The 21,272-nt window shown below is 42.4% G+C and overlaps 1 non-coding gene across 1 annotated transcript; it reads left to right on the plus strand.

Moving 5' to 3' along the window:
• The first annotated feature begins 11,526 nt into the window (after positions 1–11,526).
• On the plus strand, positions 11,527–11,630 carry LOC129013361 (U6 spliceosomal RNA). The gene has a single exon (XR_008493851.1). It is a non-coding gene; the product is annotated as a U6 spliceosomal RNA (small nuclear RNA).
• Positions 11,631–21,272: the final 9,642 nt, after the last annotated feature.

The following is a 21,272-nucleotide window of genomic DNA, read 5'->3' on the forward strand; positions in this document are numbered from 1 at the left end:
CTCGGCCTCCCAAAATGCTGGGATTACAGGTGTTAGCCACCGCACCCGGCCCAGTTTAAAAAATTTAAAGGCAAGATGGCAAATTTTTCTTTTCTTTTTTTTCTTTCTTTCTTTTTTTTTTTTTTCTTTTGAGATAGAGTCTTGCTCTATTGCCCAGGCTGGAGTGCAGTGGCATGATCTCGGCTCCCTGCAACCTCCACTCACGGGTTCAAGTGATTCTCCCACCTCAGCCTCCCTAATAGCTGGGATTATAGGCACCTGCCACCATGCCTGGCTAATTTTTGTATTTTTAGTAGAGACGGGGTTTTGCCATGTTGGCCAAGCTGGTCTCAAACTCCTGACCTCAGGTGATCGGCCCGCCTCAGCCTCCCAAAGTGTTAGGATTACAGGCGTGAGCCACTGCGCCCAGCCAAGATGGCAAATCTCATTATGGCAGAAAGCAGAAGTCCCAGGAGCCATATTCCAGCTACAGATATGTTACTTTTTCCCCTGAGCAAGTTAGTTAATCTCTCAGACCTTACTTCCTCAAATGATTTTGAATGATAGTTATACATGTGTAATACATATGTCAGCTTCATGGAGGTTCCCAAGTCCTTTGAAATTTGGTTCAAATACCCGTCCCATTTTCTCAGAGGATACTCTGGGGTTTGGTTTCCTCTTGGCGTTCTCTGGTTCTGAAATCTTGCTTCCAGCAATGCTAGAGCTCCGGTGCTCCATGTGTCTCCTTTCTTTTCGTCACCTTGTCCTCTCACTGGCACTGGAGACTGCCTCAATCTCTTCTCTGTGAAGCCCCACTCATCCAGACTGTATTATTGTTGAAGGAAGAGAGCCACAGAAGGGGATGACATTCTGGGGCAGACTGACCTAATTTGGATTTTAACATTTCTTCACTTAAAAATTCCTGGTTCATTTCCATTTATGGAGAAATCATTCTGTGTCTCTTCCATTCAGGCTGTAGCCTCTAGGCATTGTGCTGGGTCCCTCTTAGGGTCACTACTGGTCCTTATAGTACCTTTGTGCACATTTAGAAAAAGGCACCCTAGGCCGGGCACTGTGGCTTATGCCTGTAATCCCAGCACTTTAGGAGGCTGAGGTGAACGGATCACCTGAGGTCAGGAGTTCGAGACCAGCCTGGGCAACATAGCGAAACCCTGTCTCTACTAAAAATGCAAATATTAGCGTGGCGTGGTGGCGGGCACCTGTAACCCCAGCTACTTGAGGCAGGAGAATTGCTTGAACCCGGGAGGCGGAGGTTGCATTGGCTGGGCAACAGAGCGAGGCTCTGTCTCAAAAGAAAAAAAAAAATGGGCACTACATTCAGGAGGCCTCACAACACATGGCCAGATTGCAGCCCCAGTGCCTCCTCACCTGGCTAACTTACTTGTCTCAATCCCTCAGATTCTAATTTATTTCTTATAGAGTAGTTTAGCTCTTTCTTTACGTGCCCCAAGCCATCAAACTTATTCCCAAAGGATCTCATTTTTATAATTAATTTTTAAAATGTGTTCCTAAACCATAATAGTTCTAACTAGCACTGGGATCAGTTTTGATTTTTTCTTCCCCTGCTAAATGTACACCATGATGATGGCAGTGGTGAGGAAGACAATGACAACTATCCTTAGCCAATATGTTTAAGTTATTACATGAAGAAAAACAATGCCCTTTTCCAGGAAAATAAGTGGTCTTTTCTTTGACATGTAAGAGATTTCTTGTTATATCCCTATTCACTACAGAATAGAAACTAGAGTTTCTAAAGTACTTTAAGCTCTCAAAAATAAAAATGCTTAACTCTGCAGATGCATTTGATAAATGTATCTGTATGGCAGCAAGCCAGCAAGTTCCTGAACGACAACAGGATGTAAGCCCAGCTTTATGAAGCATATTTATTGTCAGAGTCATCACATTCTCTAACAGACCATGGGGAAGTAAGAGACATGGGCCACAATTTTGACATCATATGTTTCTGCAATTTAAAAATGCACCAACAGCATTTGGGAGAAACAAAAAAGGCAGGATGTTAAATGTTCACACCAACTGTAAGTTACATACTCATTTCAGAATTTTAAAATGAGAACAATAAAAACATATCATGGAAGCAGAGAGCGTATCTACGTTTTGTTTAGGTCCTCTACAGCACATTTCTCTATATCTTGAAGAAAAAGTCATTTTGCTAATATTGTTGCTAAATAAATGCACAGTAGTCTTTAAAATAGACTTTTAAAAGGCACCATTCCTATTAGGTTGGTATAAAGATGAAATGAAATAATACATGTAAAATGCTTAGTGTAATGCTTGAAGCATAATACTGTTGACTACTCCACAGAAATTCAGAAGGAATCACAAAGAGAAGACTAGGGGGTTATTTATTCCTGGTATTACTCAATCCAATTCAACAAATATTTAATGATCATCAACTTTATTTTTATTTTTATTTTTTTGAGATGGAGTCTCACTCTGTTGCCCAGGCTGGAGTGCAGTGGCGTGATTTCAGCTTACTGCAACCTCTGCCTCCTGGGTTCAAGCAATTATCATGCCTCAGCCTCCCAAGTAGCTGGGATTACAGGTTTGCGCCATTGTGCCCGGCTAATTTTTGTATTTTTAGTAGAGAGAGGATTTCACCATGTTGGCCAGGCTCGTCTCGAACTCCTGACTTCAGGTGATCCACCTGCCTTGGCCTCCCAAAGAGCTGGGATTACAGGCATGAGCAACTACGTCCAGCTGATCATCAACTTTATGCTAAGAATTGGGCTGGGAGCAGGTATAGGAGGAAATAGAAAAGAATGCTGTGGCCAGGCAAAGTGGCTCACATTTGTAATCCTAGCATTTTAGGAGGTTGAGACCAGAGGATTGCTTCAGCACAGAAGTTTGAGACCAGCCTGGACAACCGAATGAGACCCTTCTCTATAAAAAATTAAAATAAAAATAAATTAGCCTGGTGTGGTGGCATGCACCTGTTGTCCCAGCTACCCAGGACACTGAGGCAGGAGGATTGTTTGAGCCTGGGAGTTTGAGACTATGATTGCACTACTGCACTCCAGCCTGGGGTGGCAGACTGAGATCCCATCTCTCTCTTAAAAAAAAAAAAAAAAAAAAAAAAGCCGAGCACGGTGGCTCACGCCTTGTAATCCCAGCACTTTGGGAGGCTGAGGCGGGCAGATCATGAGGTCAGGAGATCGAGACCATCCTGGCTAACAGGATGAAACCCTATCTCTACTAAAAATACAAAAAATTAGCCAGGCATGGCGGCATGTGCCTGTAGTCCCAGCTACTCGGGAGGCTGAGGGAGGAGAATGGCGTGAACCCGGGAGGCGGAGCTTGCAGTGAGCCGAGATCACGCCACTGCACTCCAGCCTGGGCGACAGAGTGAGACTCCATCTCAAAAAAAAAAAAAAAAAAAGTATGTTTATCTTGTTTTAGGAAGAGAGAGCAGAGGACAAATATTGGATATATTTAATTTTATTAGCTAAATCTTAAGTTTAAATATTGACAACGTCACACTTGAATTATTGAATATGTTTAATTTTATGAAGTATGTTATATTGCTCTAAATATGCATATTTAGTTTAATGTGTATTGTTTTATGTAGATGACTTAGAGATAATTTTGTATTTGTCAGTAATCCTAACCACAGAATGTTATAGTTTTCAGTGGCATTAACACTTTCTTCTCTAAGAACATTAAAATAAATGAGCCAACTGGAATAGTGCCATCGCCTCTGATTATTGGGCCTTAGGAGTAAATAGATCAATTAAGAACTATGCCTTAGTTCTAAAATAGCAAGCTTAGAGATGTGCTAGGACGTGACAGGTCCTTGTTCCTGATGACAAGGGTGAATGGCCTTGTAGGACTCTTTAAGGAGATTGCATGTTAGCCTAGGTTTTGTAATAGCCAGTCTCCAAGATGGCCCTCAGTGATCCTTGCCTGTTGGTATTCATGCCCTTGTGTAGTTTCCTCCCATATTGAATTAGGGTTGGCCCTCTGTGACCAATAGAATACAGCAGAAGTGATGGTGGGCCTTCCAAGGCTGTCATAAAATCCACTGATGCTTCTGCTTTGGTCTCTTGGATCACTCATTCTGGGAAAAGCCAGCTACAATCCTATGAGGACCCTGAGTAACCCTTGTAGGAAGGCCCATATGGAGAAGAAGGAAGGTGCACAACCAACAGCCAGCACCACTTTGCCAGTCATGTGAATTAGTCAGCTTGGAAGTGAATCCTTCAGCCCCACTCAAGCCTTGAGATGACTGCAGCCCTGACCAAAATCTGATAGCATCCTTCTCAGAGCAAGAACTTCCAGGCCAAACTCTTCCAAATTTCCTGACCCACAGAAACCATGAGAAGTAATAAGTGATTATTGCTTTTCTAACCCACTAAGTTTTAGAATAACATGTTACTGATACAGAAGGTATGGAAGTGATGTGACTCATTCAAGGAATTTTTGTTTTGTTTTTGTTTTTTTTATTTTTTATTTTATTTATTATTATTATTTTTTTGACAGGGTCTCACTCCTGTCACCCAGGCTGGAGTGCAGTGGTGCAATTACGGCTCACTGCAACTTTGACTTCCTGGGCTCAGGTGATTCTGCCACTTCTGCCTCTCAAGTAGCTGGGAACACAGGTGCACACAACCACCCTTGGCTAATTTTTAAATTTTTTATTGAGATGGAGTCTTGCTATGTTGCCAGGGCTCAACCTCCTGGGCTCCAGTGATCCTCCTGCCATGGCCTCCCAAAGTGCTGGGATTGCAGACATGAGACACTGCAGCCAGCCATAGACCTGCATTTAGAAACAACTCTGCCTGAGGCCAGGCACGATGGCTCACGCCTGTAATCCCAGCACTTTGGGAGGATGAGGCGAGAGGATCACTTGAGGTCGGGAGTTCAAGAGCAGCCTGGCCAGCATGGTAAAACCCTGTTTCTACTGAAAACACAAAAATTAGCTGGGCGTGGTGGTTCATACCTGTAGTCCCAGCTACTCAGGAGGCCGAGAATCGCTTGAACCCAGGAGGCAGAGGTTGCAGTGAGCCAAGATCCAATCACTGCACTCTAGCCTGAGTGACAGTGCAAGAATCCCATCTCAAAAAAAAAAAAGTATATATATATATATATATACACACACACACATACTTATATATACTTTTATGTATATATACTTTTATATATATTTTTAAGACAGCAGCAACATTGACTGATTTTACTTATTTATTTATTTATTATTATATATTTTTTCATACAGAAACAGGATCTTGCTATGTTGCCCAGGCTGATCTTGATCCTGGCCTAAAGTTATCCTCCTGCCTTGGCCTCCCAAAGTGCTAGGGATTATAGGTGTGAGTCACTGTTCCAGCTCATAATCTGATTCTAAAGAGACAATTGATATCTTAAACTGAAATTTATTTTTAACTTTTTAAAAAATTTATTTTATTTTATTTTTAAATTTCTTTTCTTTTATTAAGAGACCCTGTCTCTCAACAACAACAACAACAACAGCTATGAAAAAACCGTAACAATCTCCTAAAGTGTTTGTTTATGTGTTGAAATGTTTTCCTTTTTAACTTCACAGAAATCTTTTGGAAACTATTCTCTCTTACTTTGAAGAAATATTTATCTGAAGTTCAGCAATTCCTTCCATTTTACACCATTTTACTTCCATTCTACCCTCGGAACCAATGTATGTCTCAAGTTTGTGATTACAGCTTTGACTAAGCATGGCTCTCTCCTTCTTTGCTTGGGCAGTGCTTTAATGGATTGCCCAGCCATCTGTATGGACCCAGGAAACTATTATACTTCCATTGGAAAGTCCCTATATGTGAACTGTGTTAAAGAACTATAGAGCACAGGTCACAGGAAGATTCACTCCCACCCAGGATAGGGTGTGCGGCATGAGTTGACACTTGGGAAATCTCCCTCTCAAAGACTGTTTTCCTTCTGTTTTTCCGCAGAATCTGAGATTCCATCATAAGATGAGTCCTCACTAGCTGGCTCCAGCAGTTGCTTACTAAATTGTATATAACTTTGTGCATCTTCCATTTGCCTTCCAGATTTACTCTCCACCCTTCCTCACCTTGCTCTGTAGGGCCACTGTCCTGTGTAGATCACTTCAATAGCTTTGGCTTTCAGTAGAGTTCAACCAATGAAGACCCCAGCAGAGAACAAGAAGAGAGGGCAATGAGGGTGGTGGTATTATTGCCCAGCTTCTTTCCTAAAAGGTTGTCTTGGGCTGGCTAGGGTCCCTTGACTGAAGGGTCCCTTCTCTGAAGGAAGGCCTCTCTCAATGGCTTTCTGAAGAATCTGCATCCTCCCGTCATCCTTCCAGGCCTAAAGGTGGTATTATAAAAGCCCTGATACTGCTGTGCCTTGTGGCTCTCCTACACACTGCATGCACGTGTAAATAGTACCTTTATTAAACCCACTTTGAGTTACACTCATTTGGGTGTGCCATTTGTTTCCTCCTGGGACTTTGATAGAGATATCCTCATAGAAGCAAATTATTAAGCTATTATTGGCCATAAACATCCAATTATAAATTAGTTTGTAAAACTGGTTTTCAAGGAATAACTACCTGAGGTTGGACTCAGAGGGAATGAGACATAGGACAAATAAATCTTCACAGAGTTAAAGAGAAACAATACAACGCAACAAAGAGAGGAAGGGGGTTTGAAACTGGGAGATTTCAGTTTGAATTCCAGATCAGCAGTTTATCCCAGGGCCTCATTTTTCTCATCTCTAAAATGAAGGTTTTAATTTTTAAATTTTATGATTTTTTTGAGACAGAGTCTTGCTCTGTTGCCTAGGCTGAAGTGCAGTGGCGCAATCTCGGCTCACTACAACCTCCGCTCCCTGGGTTCAAGTGATTCTCCTGCCCCAGCCTCCCGAGTAGCTGGGACTACAGGCGCATGCCACCACACTTGGCTAATTTTTGTATAAAATGAAGGTTTTTAAATAGAATAATGGCTTTCAATCTGTGTTCCACAAAACCCCACAGTTCCCAAGAGGTATCTCAATGTCCAAAAACCTGGGAAGTGAGAGATGTAGAGAAAAGACAGGAAGAAAAAGACAGATCCCAACTCTACTTCAACCAGGACAGCTTTGCTCTGTCTATTTATAGAGATTTCTGAGGTGATGTATACAAGACTGGATATTCCAGCTGCCAATCTTCTAGGGAAAGGTGAGCTGTGGGACATTTGCGTGTGTGTGTGTGTGTGTGTGTGTGTTTATTTTTTTAGAGATGGAAGTCTCCCTGTATTGCCCAGGCTGATCCAAATCCTAGCTTCAAGCAATCCTCCTGCCTTGGCCTCCCGAGTAGCTGAGATTACAGGGGCAAGCCACTGTGCCTGGCTAATGTGTGCATGTATTAGTCATTTTCACACTGCTATAAAGATACTATCCAAGACTGGGTAATTTATAAAGGAAAGAGGTTTAATTTACTCACAGTTCTGCATGGCTGGGGAGGCTTCAAGAAACAAGCATGGCAGAAGGCGAAGGGGAAGTAAGCTACCTTCTTCATAATGTGGCAGGAGAGAGAAGGAAGAGGACCTTCCAAACACATCGAAAATCATCAGATCTCTTGAGAACTCACTATCACAAGAACAGCATGGGGGAAACTGCCACTTTGATCCAATCACCTCCCTCCCTCAACACATGGAGATTACACATGGAGATGAGATTTGGGTGGGGACACGAGCCAAACTGGCTAATTTTTAAATTTTTAGTAGAGGCGAGGTATCACTATGTTGCCCAGGCTGGTCTTGGACTCCTGGGCTCAAGCGATCCTCCTACCTCTGCCTTCCAAAGCACTGGGATTACAGGTGTGAGCCACCATGCCTGGGCTGGGCTACTTTAATTTATTCTTCTAAAATGCTAATTACTTTAGATTTTGGGAACCAACAGACATATTGATCACACTTCAAATGGTATCTGGCCAGGCACAGTGGCTCACACCTGTATTCCCAGGATTTTGGGAAGGTGAGGTGGGAGGATATAGCTTTAGCCCAGGAGATGGAGGCTGTAGTGAGCTATGATTGCGCCACTGCACACCATCCTGGGCAATAGAGCAAGTCTCTGTCTCTAAAAAGTAAATAAAATAAAATAAGATAAAATGTATCTTAGACACACTTAAAAAATTCTACACATGCTGCAGATGTATCAGACACACTTTTTTTTTTCTTTTTCTTTTTCCACAGGCTGGTGGGGTGGAATAAGACACAATTCTCACTAAGGAATCAAGTTGTTACTAAAGAATAGTCATTTTTCTCTCTTTGAGATAAGACTTCAGAAGGTCACTTGATAAAGAAATCACAGGAGAGTAAGGGTTATTACTTATGATGTTATTTCAAAAATAAATGAGTTGAAACCATCAACTGCCTTGTTTTCAGAAGGTAACCAGCAGAGGGCACTCTAGGCTTTATAGACTGCAGAAAATGCAAGTGGATCCCTCCAGAAGTTGGGGGTCAGTGCCTTAATCTTTATCTCCAGAAAGATACTTTCAGCTTATTATTATTATTATTATTATTATTATTATTAGATGGAGTCTCGCTCTGTCGCCCAGGCTGGAGTGCAGTGGCGCTATCTCGGCTCACTTCACTGCCACCTCCGCCTCCCAGGTTCAAGCGATTCTCCTGCCTCAGCCTCCCGAGTAGCTGGCATTACAGGCGCCCGCCCCCACGCCCAGCTAATTTTTGTATTCTTAGTAGAGACGGGGTTTCTCCATGTTGGCCAGGCTGGTTTCGGACTCCTGACCTCAAGTGATCCACCTGCCTCGGCCTCCCAAAGTGCTGGGATTAACAGGCGTGAGCCACCCTGCCAGGCCAATACTTTCAGCTTATTAAGAGCTCGCCTGTTGGATGACTGTAGAACATTTTCTTGGTAATGAAAATCGAAGCTTCTGAATTCCCAAATAGCCATGTTAATCAACCTTTACAAATAATTGTAAAATAATTTCAAGAGAGTGAGAAGATGAGCCACAGACTGGGAAAAACTATTTACAAAAGACTTATCTAATAAATGACTGTTATTCAAAATATATAAAGACCTTTTAAAACACAAGAATAAGAAAAATAACCCGATTAAATAATGGGCAAAAGATCTGAACAAACTCACCAAAGAAAATACACAGATGGCAAATAAGCGTATGAAAAGATTTTCATATGTCACTAGGGATACGCAAATTAAAACAACAATGAGATAGGACCACATACCTATTAGAATGGCAAAAATTCACAACACTGAGGACACCAAACGCTGGAGAGGATGTGGAACAACAGGAACTCTCATTCATTGCTGTTGGGAATGCCAAATGATACAGCCCCTTTGGAAAATAGTTTGGCTGTTTCTTACAAAACTAAACGTCTTACCATAAGATACAGCAATTGTGTTCCTAGGTATTTACCAAATAAGTTGAAAACTTATGTCCCCACGAAAACGTGCACATCAATGTTTATAGCAGCTTTGTCCATAATGATCAAAACATGGAAGCAATATGAAAATGTCCTCAGTAGGTGAACGGATAAACTGTGGTACATCCAGATAATGGAATACTATTCAGCACTGAAAATAAATGAGTTATCAAGCCATGAAAAGACAGGGAGTCACCTTAAATACATATTACTAAGTGAAAGAAGTCAATCTGAAAAGGCTACCTATTGTATGTTTCCAATTATATGACATTCTAGAAAAGGCAGCCAAGCATAATGGTGTGTGTGTGTGCCTGTAATCTCAGCTACTTGGTAGGCTGAGGCAGGAGAATCACTTAGGCCCAGGAGTTTGAGATCAGCCTGGGCAACCTGGTGAGACTGTCTCTAAAAAAAAAAAAAAAGAAAGAAAGAAATTTTTTTTTTTCAGATGGAGTTTCACTTTTGTTGCCCGGGCTGGAGTGCAATGGCACAGTCTCAGCTCACTGCAACCTCCACCTCCTGGGTTCAAGGGATTCTCTTGCCTCAGACTCCCAAGTAGCTGGGATTACAAGTGCCCGAGATCATGCCTGGCTAATTTTTCTAATTTTGTATTCTTAGTAGAGATGGGGTTTCACCATGTTGGTCAGGCTGGTCTTAAACTCCTGACCTCAGGTAATCCACCAATCTCAGCCTCCCAAAATGTTGGGATTACAGGCTTGAGCCACTGCGTCTGGCCAAAAATGTTTCAATATTAAAAATAAATAAAAACTTAAAAAAAATTAAAAAGACAAAAGGAAAAACCAGAAATACAGGGGTTGGGGAAAAATGAGGGATGAATAGTCGGAGCATAGAGGGTTTTTAGGGCAGTGAAACTACACTGTATGATACTATAATGATGAATACATGTCATTACACATTTGTTAAAACCTATAGAATGTACAAAACTAAGAGTTAATCTTTTTTTTTTTTTTGAGACAGAGTCTTGCTCTGTCACCCTGCCTGGAGTGTAGTGGTGCGATCTTGGCTCACTGCAACCTCCACCTCCCAGGTTCAAGTGATTCTCCTAGGGATACTCAAATTAAAACAACAATGAGATAGGACCACATACCTATTATCTCTTAGCCTCCCAAGCAGCTGGGATTACAGGCACCTGCCACCATACTGGGCTAATTTTTGTATTTTTTTTTTTTAAGTAGAGATGGGTTTCACCATGTTGGCCAGGCTGGTCTCAAACTCCTGACCTCAGGTGATCCACCGCCATCAGCCTCCCAAAGTGCTGGAATTGCAGGCATGAGCCACTGCACCTGGCCTAAATCCTAATGTAAACTATGAACTTTGGGTGATAATGATGTGTAAATATAGGTTCACCAATTGTAACAAAGGTACTACTTTGGTGCAGATGTTGATAGTGGGGAAGGCTCTGCATGTATGTCTAGGAAAGGAGTATATGGGTTATCTCTGTACTTTTTTTTTTTTTTTTTTTTGTGACAGGGTCTCGTTTTGTTGTCCAGGCTGGAGTGCAATGGCACAATCTCGGCTCACTGCAACCTCTGCTTCCTGGGTTCAAGTGATTCTCCTGCCTCAGCCTCTTGAGTAGCTGGGATTACAGGCGTGAACCACCACAGCTGGCTAATTTTTGTATTTTAGTAGGGATGTGGTTTCACTGTGTTGGCCAGACTGGTCTCAAACTCCTGACCTCAAGTGATCTACCCATCTAGGCATGAGACACCGTGCCTGGCCATCTCTGTACTTTCAACTTAATATTGCTATGACCCTAGAAATGCTCTAGACAATAGTCTATTAATGGTAGCTCACACCTGTAATCCCAGCACTTTGGGAGGATAAGGCAGGCAGATTTGCTTTGAGCTCAGGAGTTAGAGACCAGCCTGGGTAACATGGCAAAACCCTGTCTCTACCAAAAAAATATACAAAAATTAGCCAAGCATGGTGTCTTGTGCCTGTAGTCCCAGCCACTCAGGATGGTGAGGCTGGAAGATCATTTGAGCCCGGGAGGCAGAGGTTGCAGCAAGCCAAGATCATGCCACTGCATGCCAGCCTGGGTGACAGAGTGAAACTCTGCCTCAGAAAAAAATAAAAAGAAAAAGAAAAGAAAATAGTCTATTAAAAGCAATAATCTATGCTCACTTCAACAGCATGTATATTAACAATTGGAACAATACAGAGATTAGCATTGACCCTGCCCAGGCTGATATGCACATTTGTGAAATGTTCCATATTTAAAATAATAATGAGAATCCAATGTTCTTGTATCAGTGTTCCCCATTATTAAATTTGTTCTTTTAATGAGTCACCTAGTGATACAGGTTTCCAGGAGATAATATACCCATGATTATCAGGATTTCTTTTTTTTTTTTTTTTTGAGACGGAGTTTCCCTGTGTTGCCCAGGCTGGAGTACAGTGGTGTGATCTCGGCTCACTGCAGCCTCTGTCTCCCAAATTCAAGCGATTCTCCTTCCTCAGCCTCCCGAATAGCTGGGACTATAGGTGCGAGCCACCACACCTGGCTAATTTTTGTATTTTTAGTAGAGACAGGGTTTCACCATGTTGGCCAGGCTGGTCTCGAACTCCTGACCTCAGGTGGTCTGCCCACCTCAGCCTCCCAAAGTGCTGGGATTACAGGCATGAGCCACTGTGCCTGGCCAGGATTTCTTTTATTATTTACTTATTTTTATTTTTGAGACAGGGCCTTGCTCTGTTACCCAGGCTGGAGTGCAGTGTACAATAATAGCTCACTGCAGCCTCAATAAATACTCCCACCTCAGCCTCCTGAGTAGCTGGGAATACAGGTGCACCCTAGCACACCTGGCTAATTTTTTTTTTTAATTTTTTGTAGCGACAGGGACGGTGGTGGTTTCCCTATGTTACCCAGGCTGGTCTTGAACTCCTGGGCTCAAGCGATCCACCTATCTTGGCTTCCCAAAGTGTGGGATTACAGGCATGAGCCACCACATCTGGCCTACCAGGATTTCTTAATCCTCAGCACTCTTGTCTGAATCCACATTCATTGCCTGAACTCAAATATAATGGAGACCTATTTTCACATCAGCCTTTAATTAACCCTGCAAAACACTGACATGCTCTGAGCAGCCTGGCAGGACAGCAAACCATGCTCTCTTTCACCTTTTATAACCAGTGTACAAAATAGGATTATCATTTCCCCACAAACATCGAGAAATAACTAGAAGTTTACCAGGAATAAACTGTTAGGTGCCTCAGATGCAGCAAAGTTCTTCCGGAGGTTGGAGGAAAGCTAATATTTGCTGAAGACCTAGTATCCTAGTATTCAGGCTTTCGGCAGGTGTTCAGCACACACAATCTCATTTCATGCCTCTGTGACTATGTCTACCTTATGGCTAGCGAAACTAAAGTTGCCCGAGGATACTCAGCTAGCTAGTGGCAGAGGTAGAAAGAAGCAAACCCAGATGTTTTTGGCTCCACGTGCCTTTTCTTCAGAGGAGCTACCTCGACCTGCATTCAAACACTGCCACAATTTTCCCTGGCATTTGCCGGGGTATACTTCACAGTGGGGTCCATTTGCAGTGATTTCTGATTTTCCATATTTTAGAATTTTCCTGTTGCTTGCAATATGTCTTCTGTTCTTATGAAACTGCCCAAAACCAGGGCAATGGAGGTTTTTCTTTTTTTTTTTTAAAAGGATCTTTTTTGTAGGGGCTGGATGGTGGGGGTGGAGGTTGGGTGAGGGCAATGAAGGGAGACTGGTTTTTTATTCTGCGTACTTCCATAATGTTTGATTATTTTATGATTAGAATGCATTCATGCATTACTTTTTTTTTGAAAAACAAGAGAAGGGGCCAGGCGCGGTGGCTCACGCCTATAATCCCAGCACTTTGGAAGGCCGAGGCGGGTGGATCACAAGGTCAGGAGTTCAAGACCAGCCTGACCAACATGGTGAAACCCCGTCTCTATTAAAAATCCAAAAATAGCCGGGCATGGTGGCGCACGCCTATAATCCCAGCTACTCAGGAGGCTGAAGCAGGAGAATTTCTTGAACCCGGGAGGCGGAGGTTGCAGTGAGCCGAGATCATGCCACTACTCCAGCCTGGGCAACAGAGCGAGAGAGACTGTCTCAAAAAGAAAAAAAAAAAAGAACGAGAGAGAAGGAAAAAAAGCAGCTTTCTAGGCAAATACATGTAAACAATGTAGAAAGAGCCACAATGCAGTATATATTCTATTTTTATGTTATATTTATAGTAATTTGAATATAAAGACCTCTGTTGAGAGGAAAAAAAGAGGACCAAAGTTTCATTATATGAATATTTGCTTCTCTTTGTCCCTCACACCCTACACACAGAAACACAAACAAAAGCCTCTCATTGTTTCCCCTGATGGAACAACGATGACTAAGTGGCTGCATAAATCATCCAGAGTTACCAAAACTTCATTCCCAGTCATTTGACACCATTTAGGGAGGACTGTGTTGGAAATGTGCAGCTGTTAAAGGCCCCACTGCCCCCACTTAAGAATTAGAAGGCGTAAGAATAGGAAAGTAGTCAATACTACAGTCTCTAAGTGGAATATGGGTGTTTCATTTAAACAGTTATTCCTAATTTGAGGGTGAAAATATAATTCTCCCTTCCTTTGTCATAACTCGGGCACAGACTGTTTTCAAAATAAATTGAAGGCAAGAAGATTGAAAATTTTAGAGTTCGACTTGCAAATTAGAACCCGATGAATTTATTCACAGTCCAGTAGACAACTCTACAGTAAGGTTTGTACCGGTAAACTGGAGTGCTGTGGGGTTAATTTCTCAGAGATGAAGAAGGGGTTAATAATCTCACCCTGACTATTCGGTATCTACTGAGAAGAGTTTACCACAGAGACACAAGACAATAGAGACTGCATGCTACGTCCCCCTCTGCTATGACATACTCACACTGCCTTCAAACCATATTAATACCATGGATTGTGAATGCTCTACTCATTCTAGTTATTCGGGCAAAAATTCTCTTGTTAGTTGGCAAGAGCACCTCAAACCTCTTTTCAACCATCAGCAGTTAGTACTCTACTTTCCCTTGCTCACACCACCTGAATAATCAGGAATGCCTCCGTATTCATCAGTGCCTCCTTCACGGGGCAAATTGTGTATACTATACATACACACACACATATATACACACATATGCCCATATATGTATATATACATATATAGAGCTATATACTTAGACATATATGTGCATGTGTGTGCGCATGTGTGTGCATGTGTATGTGCATGTGTGTGCACAAATGTGTGTGTGTGTGTGTGTATAGTGGCATGCACCATATAACAACATCTCAGTGAACCACAAACCACATATACAACAGTGGTCCCATAAGATTATAACACCATAGGCCGGGCGTGGTGCCTCAGGCCTGTAACCCCAGCACTTTGGGAGGCCAAGGTGAGCAGATCACCTGAGGTCAGAAGTTCAAGACCAGCTTGGCCAACATGGTGAAACCCCGTCTCTACTAAAAATACAAAAATTAGCTTGGTGTGATGGCAGACGCCTATAATTCTAGCTACTCGGGAGGCTGAGGCAGGAGAATCACTTGAACCTGGGAGGCAGAGGTTGCAGTGAGTCGAGATCACGCCGCTGCACTCCAGCCTGGGCAACAGAGTGAGACTGTGTCTCAAAACTAAATAAATAGATAAAAAGATTATAACACCATATTTTTACTGCACTTTTTTTGTTTTTAGATATGTTTAGATACACAAGTACCATTGTGTTACCACTGCCTACAGTATTCAGTACAGTAACTTGGTGTACAGGTATGTAGCCTAGGAGCAATAAGCTGCACCATATAGCCTAGGTGTGTAGTAGCCATATCATCTAGGTTTGTGGTAAGTACATTTGATGATGCTCACACAATGATGAAATTGCCTAACGATGCTTTTCTCAGAATGTATTCTTCATGGTTAAGTAATACATGACTGTGGGGATATATATATGTGTGTATATATATGCGTGTGTATATATATATGTGTGTATATATGTGTGTGTGTGTATATATGTATATATATACACACACACACATATATATTCATGTGTCTTAAGAAACTGAGAGTTGGCCGGGCGCAGTGGCTCACACCTGTAATCCCAGCATTTTGGGAGGCCGAGGCGGGCGGATCACAAGGTCAGGAGATCGAGACCATCCTGGCTAATACAGTGAAATCCCGTTTCTAAAAATACAAAAAATTAGCTGGGCATGGTGGCGCACGCTTGTAGTCCCAGCTACTCGGGAGGCTGAGGCAGGAGAATGGCATGAACCTGCGAGGCGGGGCTTGCAGTGAGCTGAGATTGCACCACTGCACTTCAGCCTGGGCAACAGAGCGAGACTCTGTCTCAAAGAAAAAAAAAAAACAAAGAAACTGAGAGTTATATAAATTTTCTCTTTTTTGAGACAGAGTCTTGCTCTGTTGCCCAGGCTGGAGTGCAGTGGCAAGATCTGAGCTCACTGCAACCTCTGCCTCCGGGTTCAAGTGATTCTCCTGTGTCAGCCTCCCAAGTAGCTGGTAGTACAGACACCTGCCACCACACCAGGCTAATTTTTGTGTTTTTAGTAGAGACAGGGTTTCACCATGTTGGCCAGGCTGGTTTCGAACTCCTAACCTCAGATGATCCACCCACCTTGGCCTCGCAAAGTGTTGGGATTACGGGCGTGAGCCACTGTGCCCGGCCAGATTTTCCTTTTGCCTGCCTTTCTGTTTTTCTCTCTGATCTTTTAAAAATCATTCACTGACAACTTTATTCCTTTTAAACATTTAAATCTAATTATATGTTAAGATCTACTTAACAGTTTGAGTGGATCTGCTATAATTTTTGTAACTACGTTATGTTCACCTATTTGATAGTTTTACTTCATTTTCTTGGCTCTTAAGAGTTTTTTTTAAAACTGTGCTTTTTAGGGAGTTTCTTAATTTATTGATTTAGTTTGCCTCTTTTTTTTTTTAACGATCCAGAAATTTATTATTTTATATAACAAGAAGTAGTACAGCAGTGGGGCGGTTTTGCAGTTGGTTAACTCAGTGGTTCAATGTTGTCAAGGACACAGATTCTTTCCATTTGTTCCCTGGTCATCCCAACCGAACTGGCTTTTGTCCTCCAGTTTGTCCCTTCATGTGCTCCTCGGCAACTTCTCTTCCTGACGATTATGCTTGGGTTTCTCCCTTTCCACAGTTCCCAGTGCCTACTCCTGTTTGCTTACCTAAATGAGTCTTGCCTTAGGAGATCTAAGGTCTGGGGCTTTGAGCTTCTGGCCTGGCCTACACCCTGCCTCTCCGGAAGGTTATCTGATCTGACTCCAGCTGGCATAGCTCTGGGCCCCAATGCCCCCTCCTCCTGGCCTGGTCTTGGAATTAATTCACATTCTTTTTTTTTTTTTTTTGAGTCAGAGTTTCGCTCTTGTTGCCCAGGCTGGAGTGCAATGGCACAATCTTGGCTCACTGGCTCATTGAAACCTCCATCTCCTGGGTTCAAGCAGTTCTCCAAGTGAGCCTCCCAAGTAGCTGAGATTACAGGCATATGCCACAGGGTTTCATGTTGGCCAGGCTGGTCTTGAACTCCTGACCTCACGTGATACACCTGCCTCAGCCTCCCAAAGTGTTGGGATTACAGGTGTGAGCCACGGCACCTGACCTAATTCACATCTTGAATTAAAAACCATAAGCAGCTCAGGGATGAAATTCATTGTCTGTTTCTCATTATCTGTGCACCCCATTCCTTCCTCACCTCCAAGGACACCCCACTCCCCTGGTTTCTCTGGGTCTCCAGCATACCCTGCTGCTTCTCTTCTGGCCTAGAAGTCTTCCAACATTCAGACGGGTTCTTCTCGCAAAATATTCTCTCCTCTGGGAAAAGTTACCCATTTGCGGCTTCTCCTCTCACCCTTCGTAGATCCTTCTTTACCTTACCTAGGGAGAGATTCAGGTCTCATCTCCAACCACAGCTTGTAACCTGAATATTTGGTCATTACTGTGAGTTGAATGTGCCCTTAGCTGAATGCCCCCACCTTCCCTGCCCAGATCTGTCATTGCGCGCATGCTGTTAACATTACAATTCTATTCAAATATTGTTTAAAGCTAAGAACTGAGAAATGGTTGGATTATATTCAATAGAAGTCACTTTTTTTTCTTTAAGTACATGGATCAAAAGTGAAGATGTAAAATTACTGGGGCTTGCATTTAGTTATGAGACCCACTGAAGTGGATAAAATTAATGGGAAAACAACAGCTCTAGCTCCAAAAACGAAAGGGCTGAATTTCAGAAATCGACTGGATAAGACACGACAATTAAGTGAAACGTGTGATTTTTTTTTCCTTTTTTCTTCTGGATCCTGTATTTTAAAAACCTACAAAGGGTATTATTGGAATAACTGGGAAATTCTGAATATGGACTGTATTTTCAATACTACTATTGTATTAATGTAAAATTTCCTGAGTGAGATACTTATTTTTTAAATTTTTATTTATTTATTTATTTTTTTGAGATGGAGTTTCACTCTTGTTGCCCAGGCTGGAGTGCAATGGCATGATCTTGGCTCATCACAACCTCCACCTCCTGGGTTCAAGTGATTCTCCTGCCTCTGCCTCCTGAGTAGCTGGGATTACAGGCGTGCACCACCACATCCGGCTGATTTTTTTTGTATTTTTAGTAGAGACGGGGTTTCTCCATGTTGGTCAGGCTAGCCTCGAACTCCTGACCTCAGGCGATCCACCCACCTCGGCCTCCCAGAGTGCTGAGATTACAGGCGTAAGCCACGGCGCCCGGCCGAGATACTTATTTTATAGTTACATAGGATGAATATTTTTATTCTTAGGAGATACACGCTGAAGTATTTTTGGATGAAGTGTCACAGTGTCTATAGTTAACTCTTAAATGGTTCAGCAAATGATTTTTAAAAAACAGAACATAAATGCAGTAAAATTTAATTGATAAATCTGCGTGAACATCTGGTGACATATGGTGTTCATTGTACTACTTGCAACTTTTCTATCTTTGAAATTTTTCAAAATAAAAAGTTGTGAAAAATCTGTGACAGGTGGACAGTCACCACTCTGACATAAGGACTGTGTGTGTATATGTAGGGGGTATCATAGTTTAAGTTTATATTTAAAAACTTTAGCAGCATAATCATTCAAGAAAGAAGATCACATCATTTTCTATTTAAAACCTCCATTAACAGTCTAGTGGGTGAAAGGGCTGGTGAGTGATGTTGCTTCCTGAAGGCAGAGGCTGACTCTATCCCCTCTCTGAAGCCTCCACGACTTGCACAGAACCCTGTTTGCAGGGTACAGGCCCCACAGAGGAAGCCGGCTGAGACTCTCACTGCCGTAACTGCTCAGGTACAGACACAGTTCAGTTGCTTCTATCTCTTGGGTTGGGTCATCCTACGAGGTGGGGAGTAACATGTCAGTCCTGCCAGTTGTCAGGCTCTGGTCTAGACTTTCACATATGTTATCACATTCCAACTGCTCAGCCTCCTGGTGAGGGAGGAATTATCATCCCCATCTACAAATGAGAAAACAAAGTCCAGGAGTGGCTTTCAGCCAAAGCCACAAAGCTGGTAAGGTGGTGGAGCTGGGATTCCAATGGAGTCTTTCCACCAGAGAAAACCTAACAAATACAGCAACAAAGCTGGTCTATCTCACTCCACACGTCCTAACTGGAACACGACATGTCAATCCCAGATAATTCACAAAGTTATCAACTGGATTTCAGAACAAATTTGCCCATTTGCTATGGAGAAGCTGAGGCCCTCTAAGCCTGTGTTCATCAACTAGAGGGTTGTCCAGATCCCACTGCTGCCCACTGTATTTTTGACACAAGTCAAATCAGTTTGGCTATGTTGTTTGCTGCTCACTATCACCGTATTAAAGATTTGTGAGGGGCACTGCTACTGCTGCTGCACTTCAGGGTACGAATCCATTCAGTGTTTGCTTTCTCACCTCTCTCTAGGCTGGCAATGTTAGGTGTTTGTTGTGGTTGTTGTTTGGGTTTATTTTTAGAAAGTGACTCAGGAATTAATTTCCTAAATTTCAATTACCTTGCTTCCTACAGTTGGTCCTCCAGGTCCAGTACTTTCAACAATCTGGGTATTTTTTCTTTTTTCTTTTTTGAGGTGGAGTCTCGCTCTGTCGCCCAGGCTGGAGTGCAGTGGCGCTATCTCAGCTCACTGCAAGCTCTGCCTCCTGGGTTCACACCATTCTCCTGCCTCAGCCTCCCAAGTAGCTGGGACTACAGGTGCCCACCACCACACCTGGCTAATTTTTGTATTTTTAGTAGAGACGGGGTTTCACCATATTGGTCAGGCTGGACTCGAGCTCCTGACCTCAGGTGATCCACCAGCCTCAGCCTCCCAAAGTGCTGGGATTATAGGCGTGAGCCACCGTGCCTGGCTGGTTTTTTTTTTTTTTTTGAAAATATAATTGAAACTAGATATGAACTTTATTTTCATTTTTTTTCTTTTCCAAGGAAAGGCATTTTAAAAATTTAAAGTAATACATTTATTTATTTGTTTCACTTATTTATTTATTTAATTTATTATTATTATTTTTTGAGATGGAATCTCACTCTGTTGCCCAGGCTGGAGTGCAGTGGCGCAATCTCGGCTCATTGCAATCTCTGCCTCCTGGGTTCAAGCAATTCTCCTGCCTCAGCCTCCCGAGTAACTGGGATTACAGGTGCCCGCCACCAAGCCCAGCTGATTTTTGTATTTTTAGTAGAGATGGGATTTCACCATGTTGGCCAGGCTGGTCTGGAACGCCTGACCTCAAGTGATCTGCCCGCCTTGGCCTCCCAAAGTGCTGGGATTACAGGCATGAGCCACTGCACCCAGCCTATTTATTTGTTTTAATTTTGATTTATTTATTTTTTTAGAGTGGCTGCTCCTTGTGGAGCAGGGCTAACCCATAGGCAGTGAGCCCAGAGTTGCCTAAAAGTTAACATTTTTTTTTATCAGATCAAAATCTATAACAAGAGCTACTACTAATGATATGCCAGAAATTGTGCTAAGTAATTTGTATGTATTGTGTCATTTGCTTCTTGCAATAACTTTGTGGTTAGGTATTCTTCTGAGCCTTAGAGGAGGTTAAGTAACTTGTCCAGGTCAGTCAGCTAATACACAGCTGAGGTAGAGCCAAGACTGGAACTCAAATCTGGCCAACACCAAAGTGTAAGTTCTTAATCACAGCTGTCTCCTAATTATAAAAACATATGTATTCATTGTAAAAATATTTGGAAAATACGGAAAGTCTGAAGAAGAAATAAAATACCTCTGAAATCCTATCTATGAAAAGCAATCACCAGTAACATTGTCGTTCAACCTTTTTCTCTGCACATATATCTTTTGCCTATATATGATATACATTTTCGCATATAATGTTCAGTCAAAAGCAGGAAACAAGACAACACTGAATAATCCTGCTTCTTAAAAATATGTGGAAATGATATATAAATAAGAATTTTATTCCACATTCTTCCTTCTTTCTTTCTCTTTCTTCCTTCCTTCCTTCCTTCCTTTCTTTCTTTCTTTCTTTTTCTTTCTTTCTTCTTTCTTTCTTTCTTTCTTTCTTTCTTTCTTTCTTTCTCTCTCTCTCTCTGTCTCCCTCTCTCTCTCTCTCTGTCTTCCTCTCTCTCTCTCTCTCTTTCTTTCTTTCTTGCAAGATAGATTCTTGCTCTGTTGCCCAGGCTGGAGTGTAGTGGCATGACCTTGGCTCACTGCAACCTCTGCCTCTTGGGTTCAAGTGATTCTCCTGCCTCAGCCTCCCAAGTAGCTGGGATTACAGGTGCCCGCCACCACACCCAGCTAATTTTTGTATTTTTAGTAGAGATGGGGTTTCACCATGTTGGCCAGGCTGGTCTGGAA

Source organism: Pongo pygmaeus, chromosome 15 (assembly GCF_028885625.2).
Source record: "Pongo pygmaeus isolate AG05252 chromosome 15, NHGRI_mPonPyg2-v2.0_pri, whole genome shotgun sequence".
In the NCBI taxonomy this organism is placed as follows: Eukaryota; Metazoa; Chordata; class Mammalia; order Primates; family Hominidae; genus Pongo; species Pongo pygmaeus.